The sequence below is a fragment of the Aptenodytes patagonicus genome, chromosome 22 (genome assembly GCF_965638725.1).
Source record: "Aptenodytes patagonicus chromosome 22, bAptPat1.pri.cur, whole genome shotgun sequence".
Taxonomy (NCBI): domain Eukaryota; kingdom Metazoa; phylum Chordata; class Aves; order Sphenisciformes; family Spheniscidae; genus Aptenodytes; species Aptenodytes patagonicus.
The window spans coordinates 5,375,743-5,384,216 of NC_134970.1; the positions used below are offsets into that span (position 1 = coordinate 5,375,743).

Genomic DNA, 8,474 nt, shown 5'->3' on the forward strand with positions numbered 1-8,474 from the left:
TGTGTAATAAATCAGACCTTTATTTCCTCGCACCATGGACGCCTCGAGGCCGCTGGCTTTGCCTCTCTCCCTCGCCGGCCCCTTGCGGAGGGCACCCAGCCGTGTCCGTGGGGGCGAGAGACACCCTGCAAAGCCCCGCGACCCCCGCCCTGCAGCAGGGCTGTTCCCCACCCCACCCCCCCCCCCCCGCTGCCCCTGGGTACCCGCAGTGGCCCCGTCCCCGGGACCCCCACCCGGCTCCTGCAGCTCCCTGCACCCTCCTGCACCCTGACAGGCGGCCAAATTCAGGTCAGGCACTGACGCCGCTCAACCGCTGCAAAATTCAGGACCTGCAGATGGGTGCGGGGTGGGGGGGGGGGCTGTGTGTCAGAGCTGGAAACTGGGACCCCGATGGCCTCTTCTTCCTCCTCCTCCTCAGCACGGTGGCCCTGGGGGACCCTCCATAGGCAAAGGGAGGCCATGGGGTGAACGGGAGCCCGGTGACCCTTCCAGCCACCCTGCCCACATTGCAACTCCCCTGCAAGTTCCCAGCACCCGGCGCCCGCCCGGTGACTGTCCCCGAGGTGGCTGGTCCCTCCGCTGGCCCGGGGCACCCAGGGTGGGGGTGGGGGGGTCAAGGCCATTGCACGGCGGCACCGAGCAAACCCCGCTCCCTGCCCGGGCTCGTCCCGCCAGCTCCGGAGCGAGTCCCCTCGTCCTCGCGCACTGGCTGCTGTCAGGACACCTGCAGGAAAAATATTGGGAGAATATTTCATGGGTGCCCAGTGGTGCTGCGGGCTTGGGGGGAGCCGGGGCTGTGCCGGGGTGGGGGGGTCCCAGCGCACACAACTGGAGGGGTGCGGGGGGGGGGGGGGGGGGGCACTGGACCCTCTGCCCCACCCCATCAGCCCCTCCCTGCCACTAATAAACCACCCCTGGCATTGATATAAACTCCCCCCCCCCCCCAAAGGCTCCCCTCTCGGGGTTCCAGCATCCCACCCCCTTCCTCACTCCCCCCAACCTTGCACCCAGCCCTGCCTCAGTTTCCCCCCTAGGAGATGGGAGCAGGGACACAGGGGACCGAGCAGGGGGACTTACCGTGATGGTTTTTATTCGTCCTAGTTGTCTCGTGCAGCTCCAGCCCGAGCGGTTTTGGAGCAGAGCGCACTGCTCCCCCTCCTCACACGGCTCCATCCCGCACCACTGCCGGCTGGCGATGAGCCGGGCTGCCGGGGCGTGGGGGAGCCGGGGAACGAGGATATTTGGGAGGGTGGAGGTGTGTGGAGAGGTGGAGGTGGAAGGAGAAATGGAGGGAGGGATGGGTGGATGGAGGGAGGGATGGAGGGAAGGATGGAGGCATGGAGGGAGGGGTGATGGATGAGTGGATGCAGGGAGGGATGGATGTGTAGACGAATGGAGGGATACGTGGGTGGACGGAGGGAGGGATGAGTGGATGGAGGGATGGGCAGGGGAATGGGTGGAAGGACAGAGGGATGAATGGAAGGGGAATGGATGGATGGATGGATGGATGGAGGGATGGAGGGAGGGAGGGATGGATGAAGAGATGGAGGGATGGAGGGAAGAAGCACATGAGCTCAGCCAGCACAGGACCAATTTGGGAACCACAAAAAAGAGAAGCGCGCAGGGGACCATGGTCAAATTATGGGAGAAAGTGGGGGAAGGAGACGGAGAGGCCGGGGGGGGGGGGGGCAAAGGGACAGAGAAGGGGCTGTCAAGGATGGACAGCCGCCAACTCCCGGCGCCAGAGCATCCACCAGCCCCAGGGCGCCAGCCAGGACCCGCGTCTCCAGCCATGGGCCCTTGCACCACCCCCCCCGCCATGGGTCCCCACCAACCACCCCCCCACCCCCCCCACCCCCCATGCCGCTGCTGTTACCGTCCACACAGGCCGGCTTGGCCCGGGCGGTGCCGGCGGCTTGGCCGCGGCGGCAGGCGCAGCGTGCCGTCTGCTGGGCGATCGTCCGCCGCGGGTGGCTCAGGTCCCAGTCCAGTGCCGTGATCTCGCACGTCCCCACCTCCAGCTCCTGCCCTGCAAGGGGATGGGTGCGAGGGGGCACCCTACAGCGCTGAGCCCAACTGGGGGGGGCTGCAATGACACCCCACCCCCCCCCCCCCCCCCCCCCCCCCGGGGCCGGGGGCTCACCCATTCCCTGCACCGCGACGTGCTGATTTACCCAGGGCTGGAAAACCCTTTCCCCTTCCAGCCTGGCCGGGAGGGTTTGCAATTTAATGGCAAACCCTAGAAATCAGGAGGGGAAACCCCAAATGAACCCGGTTTGGGCAAAATTTTCCGGCAAAATCAATCTCAGTTATTTTTGGGCTACGTGCAGTGGCTGCACAATGCAAAGGCGATGCCATGTGTCATCTCCGGGTTGGTTGACCCCCCTCCTCAGCTAACTTTTCGATTATTTTTTTCTGCTTTTAAACTGATTTTTGCACACAAAACGCTGCTCTCAAACCTTGGGCCCGAAAACAGCCCCGGTGGGGAGATTGGACTGGGGGGGGGGGGGGGGCAGGATGGGAGCTGCCCGGGCAGAAATGGTCACAACGCTCCCCCCCCCCCCCCGCCTTTCCCCAGCACCCACCTTTTGGGGCTGGGGCAATCCTGCCCACTGCCCAGCACCCTCCTGGCTGCGCGGGAGCAGATTTAAACCACTTTTCTCCCAGTTTCCAGGTCCCGCTGGGACACTGGGGACCACGGCTGCACGTGGGACGGTTCAAAGGCGCCGAAGTTCAGCCGGGTTGGAGGCAAGGGCAGTGTGTTTTCTGGGGTTTGGGGTGCTTTTATTGGGGTTTTTCTTTCTGTCCGGGGTTGTGGGGCCACCAGCCTCCGGCAGGGCCAGCGGCAGCCCCGGGCCGGAGGGTCCCACGGCTCGGGGTGGATGCGGTGGCTGGGGTCCCTGCCCTGTCCCCCCCGTGTCCCGTCCCCCCATCCTGTCTGGGGGCACATCCCTCCTCCCCGGAGCGACACCCCGGGGGTCCCCGCAGCCTCGCAAGCAGCTCTGGCGGGGGGGGGGGGGGGGGGGAGGACCTTGCAGGGAGTGGGGGGTGCATTGCCCGGAGACACCCCCCCCCAGCCCAGCTCACCCTCCCCGGGGAGCTCCCATGTGCATCCCCCCGCCCAATCCCCCCCCCTGCAAACAGCTGAATATCGCCCCCCCCGCCCAAAATATCCCGGGGGGGGGGGGGGCCGGGTGCTCAGCCCCCGGGGAAGTTTGTGCCCCGCTCCGCACGCTGCTAACGGGGTGCTACCCCCCCCTCCGGCCCCCCCCGGAGGCAGGTTCCCCCCGAGCACGGGGGGGGGGACACGGGACGGGACGGACACGGGGGAGGTGCCGGGGGGCGGTGGCGTTACCTGCTCGGGGGGGGGCGGAGGAGAGGAGCCAGAGGAGGAGGAGGAGGAGGAGGAGGAGGAGGCAGCAAATGGTCGCGGCGGCGGAGCGCTCCTTCCAGGCGCCCGGCATCCTGCGCTGCGGCCCGCCCGCCCCCACCCCCCCCCGGCCCGGCCTCGGGGCCGCCCCGCCGCTGGAGGGGATGCTCCAGCCGGCCAGGAGGGAGGAGAGGGAGGAGCCCCCCCCCCCCCACCACCTCCCCACCCCCGTGCACCCCCACCGCAGGGGAGGAGGTGCAGCCCCCCCCCCCCCCCCGTTTCTGTGCGGGTCCCCCCCCCGGTGCAGGTCCCGGTCCCCCCCCCCCCGGTGCAGATCTCCCTCCCCATCCCAGGCAGGTGCCCCCCCATCCTGCGGTGCAGGGCTCAGCCCCTCGGTGTGGCTCCTGCCTCGTCCTCAGCCCCCAGCCCAGTCCCCAGCCCCTCTCTATTCCCGGTGCGCCCCCCCCCCCCCCCCCGCTCCCATCCCAGTCCTCAGCTCCATCCTTGTCCCCAACTCATATCTTTGTCCTCATCCCAGTCCTCATCCTCATCCCAGTCCTCATCCCCATCCCTGTCCCCAGCTCCCTCCATCCCCAAACCCCCATTTCTATCCCCAGTTGCCCCCCCCCCCCCCCCCGACCCCCCAGTTGCTCCCCCTTGGCGGGAGCTGCTCCCTCCTGCCCAGGGGTACGGGGGATGCTCCAGCCCCTGCAGCGGGGCTGCGGGTGGGAGAAGCAGCGCAGCCTCCCCCCCCCCCGGGGCCATCAGAAACAGAAAAAGGGAAGAAAACGGAGCCAGCGTCCGCTTGTCCTCGAGCCATCGGTGGCAGCGCCGCCGTCCGAGGTTGCTGCTCGACCTCTCCCCTCTCCCCAGACCCGCTCCGGGTGCTCGGTTTGGCCCTTTCCACCTCCCGGGAAGAAACTCTAAAAATCCTGAGCTGTTGGAAAACTTTTTCCTCTCCCAAAAAGGCTCTGAAAGAGCTGGCACCTGGCCGGCACAGACATCGCGTGCCGGGAGGAGCGAGGCAGGGGGTGGGTTGGGGGGGGCCGAGGCTGTGGCAGGGCCGGTGCATGCGGTGTTTGCCAGGGAAAGGTATCAGCCAGACAAACCTCCCTGGGTGGGGTCTGGTCCCGAGCAAGGGCCGGGGGGGAGACGCAGCGGGGCTCCGTGGATTTTAAGCCGCTTGGAAACCCCCTCTCCGGCTCTGGGCTGGCTGCAGCCCCGCTCCCGGTGGAACCATTTGGCTCGCCGGGTTTGAAACCATTGGTCTGCCAATGGGAGGGCCATGAGCCACTGTCCCGTGTCTCCGGCACCACTCGGATTGGGGAGCCCTTCCTCCTCCTCTTCTTCCTCCTCTTCCTCTTCCTCCAGCCCATCAGCTTCTCTTCAAGGCTCTTTTCCCTCTCTCATCCCATACGGTCCATATTTTAAAGTGGCCCCGGTCTCACTGCGAGGGCTTCCTCTCCCCTCCACGCTCCTCTTGATTTTATTTTGTCCTCAGGACGTATCTCAGCCCACTTGCCTGCAACAGCAGGAATCACTCAGGGCTCCGTTACTGCAGGAGCTCCACGCTTTAATAAAACCCCAGTCACATCCAACAGAAAAAGGATTGCAGATACAGTCACCATTTATTGTCATGAATGGGGTGGCACGGGAACGTAGTGCAATTTTTCCCTGTCAAGGCTTCATTTGGGAGAGGAAAAAAAATGCCCAAAATTCGCTCTTGGGTTAGCGGACTCCACGAAACCCCCCCGAGGTGTTTACAGCCCTCGAACACCCCGGCTTTGCTGCAGAGAAAAGCCACTGTCACCAGCCCCGGGACCGGAGAATCCGCTCCTGTTAACACCTGAAAGTGTTTTATTTCACAAGGCTGCACTGGAAGCAGGTGACAGGAGAGGGGCTGCACCGTGCTGGGACACAGGTGAGCCGGTGGGGACACGCCAGGACGTGGGTGCTCGACCTTGTCACCGCGGCGGTGGCTGGCCCTGGTGACGTTGGGGACCTGCTCCCTGCCAGCCAGGCTCTCCCCAGCCGGCAGCGCTGCTGGTTTGCTCACCCGCAGCCCAAGAGGGAGGCAATCGTGTTTCAATCGCTGGCCCACAAATGGATGCAACATCGCGGTGCGAGCCCACGGTGCCGCGTTAACGGTGATAACTAAAGGAGAAATAACGAGCCCTGCAGTTAATAAACTCCCTGCAGCGGCTCCCTGCCTCTTCTGCTCCATCCCAGGCAGGACCTGCAGCTCCTAAAACCCGGGTGAAACCCCGTCCATTGCTGCTGGTGGGTGCCCGGTCCCCCCGGGCCGGCAGGGCTGGAGGTGCCTCCTGCAGATGCAGAGATCAGCGTCAGCGCAGCCCGGCCACCCTCCAGTGCCACCAGCCACAGGGACCCCCCCCCCCGCTCCCCTCCCCGCAGGGACCCCGGCCTTTCATCCGGAGCCACGCTTTTCTGGGCTGGGAGGAGAAATCCTGCTCAGGTGGGATGCGGCCTCATCCTGCGTTGCCCTGGGACAGGGATGCTCAGCGTCTTGCAGGATCGGGGGTACGGTCACCCCCGGGCTTTAACAGCCTCAGTTTCCAAAGGACAACAGGGCACTCGCTCCAAAAAGGGCGCTGAGCCCGCAGCAGGATCCAGCCCGGTCAGGGAAGGCAGTCTAAAACCCGGACCAGCTCCCGCCAGTGTTGAGGCCAGAAACAATCCCGAGGGGCTCTCCTCCCCCAGACTAGAGGCTCCCCGATTTAACCTCTCTGCAAAGCGGGGGGCGCGGGGAGCAGAGCCCAGGAGAGGTGTCCGGGGGCCCGGCCGGGCGCTGGGGACGCGGCTGTGACGGGACACAAACCCTGGATGGGGACAGGGGCTGCGTGGCCCCGGGGGGGACCCAGGGGAAGGAGCCAGCCCTTCGCAATCAATTCTAACAAATTGCCCAAAGTTGCCCAAAGCCTGGGCAACAAACGCAGGTAATTAGACTCTCCCAGAAGTAATTATATTTGTTCCACTCCATTGAACTTTAAAAAGTAATTAATAGGGGACAGAAGGTGACTGGGGGAGGGAGGTTAAAGGCCTGTCGACAGCAGCACGGAGGGAGGTCGATCCTCCCATAAGCTGCTCTGACCAACAGCAAACTCGGACGACAACACCGAGTCTCCCAGCGTGAGACAGAGGCGAATCTCCTCCTCATTTTACAGGTGGGGAAACTGAGGCACAAGGGGGGGTACTTGCCCAAAGCCCCTCATGAGGCCAAACGAGGACTCACCGCCCCCAACCCCACCGCAAACACTTGCCAGACCACACAGTTCAGTTGTTCGTTTTGGTTTTTGTTGGCTTTTTTTCTTTTTTTTTTTAATTCGTCATGTTAAACTAAGGACCACCAGGTCTGTCTCTCGGAGAAAACAACAAAAGGCACACACAAAAATAAAGTAAAAGTCCAAATGCCTGAGAAAAACAACTCCAGGTTAGGAAAGCGATTTCTTGAGACACTGTTTGGAGTTTTATTGGCAACAAGGCTCTGCCTTTCACATGCTTGGCCCCAGCCTCGCGGCCCACTGCCTTTTCCCACCGGCAACAGGAATGGAAAGCGGAGGGACCAGGAACCTCCGCGCCCTGCCGAGATAGCCCACATCGCCCCGCGGGAGCACCGGCAGAAGCCCGGGGTGGCCTGGACCCGTCCCCCTACGCCCTCCAGCATCCAGCCCTTGGCACGACACGGATGGCGCCTGCCCGCGGGAAGAAAACGGCTCATTAAAACATTCACGATTGGGCTGATTTAAAAGCAGAGGGTGGCGAGGCCAGCCCGGTCCTTGCCGGCCCCATGGGAGAAGCCCCGGGAGGACGTGTCCACAGGGCTGGGGAGTTCTGGGGGCAGCCAGCGCCGGATCCGGGATCGTTCCTCCCTGGAGAGTCCCGCCGGCAGCACCGGCACGGCTGTGCCCTGCAGCGCTCGGAGGGGCATGTGCCAGCAGCCGACGAGCCCGGATACCCTGTTTCCTCGACACGGCTCTCCCCTGCTTCCCGCTGGGAGCTCCCATCTCCTTTAAACGCCCAAATCCTCTTTGTACGGGAAGCCTTGAGATACGTATTTCTATTGCACCTCTTCCTGGCAGACCCAACACTGCAAAACCATGCTGGGGCAGAAATACCCGCGGCTCCGAAACGCCCCCCACCTCCGGAGGGGTCCAAAGCCCTACGATGCCGTACCCAGGCAGCCTTCCCAGGCATGGAGAGGATAGGGAGAACAAGGGGTACACGTTATAAATATAAAATCATTATCTGCTACAAACAGAAGACGTATATTGTACATCTTTGACCCATATACACAAGAACACAATATACACAGAACGCCTCGGAGGAGCGGGGGCTTTGCCAAGGGGGTTTTGGGAGATGCTGTTCCCCTGCCAGCCCCCCCGTGCCTCCCCCCCTGCGACAGAGGGGACCGTACCGACAGCACATCAGTCACCAAAAGTCCCGTCAAGCTGGCGCGCATCATTCGAACCACGCGTGGATGGAGCGGTCCCCCCCCTCGCCGTGCCCACCCCGCTGCCCTGGGGGAGAGGGAGGCGAAGAGGATGGAGAGAGGGAGAGAGGGCAGGTGCGAGGGGTTCTCTCGCGAACCCACAAAGTGCTTGGGGTCTCCGGACCCTCGGAGTGAAGCTAGGCCCTGAGAGAAACTTCTTGCCCTGCTGCCCTTGGGGGGAAGGATTTTTCCGGCCAGGCGGGTCTCTGATAAGGCATTTTCATCTGGGAGTTGGAGTGAACAGTGTCGGAAGAGAGAAAAGGAGCAGATGGGGCAGCGCATGTGGTGGCAGGTTAACACGAGGCAGCGAAGCCAAGGTGGTCCCAGCCAGACAAGCCCAGGGCAAGGGGTGGAGAGGACAGGAGGGCTTCGTCCTCAGCTCAGTTTATCTGTAAAGCTGCCCCCCATGTCGAACCCCCAGCCCCTTCACGCCTCTCTCCCCGGCGCGGCGTGAAATACTGACGGTCATTGGAGTGGCACATCCAGGCGCATGGGAGTGGCAGACAGGCACACGTTAAGACAAGAGTCAATGTGAGCTTTGTACAGCGAGGAGCAGCTCCTGGCCGGAGTGTCCGAGGACTTGGGACGACAAAA

General features: G+C 63.8%; 1 long non-coding RNA gene across 1 annotated transcript; it reads right to left on the minus strand.

The window, feature by feature from the left end:
- Positions 1-396: 396 nt before the first annotated feature.
- Positions 397-1,913, minus strand: LOC143170162 (uncharacterized). The gene is made up of 3 exons (XR_012997009.1): positions 1,877-1,913; positions 1,078-1,205; positions 397-724 (listed from the first exon to the last, which is right to left on the minus strand). It is a non-coding gene; the product is annotated as an uncharacterized LOC143170162 (long non-coding RNA).
- Positions 1,914-8,474: the final 6,561 nt, after the last annotated feature.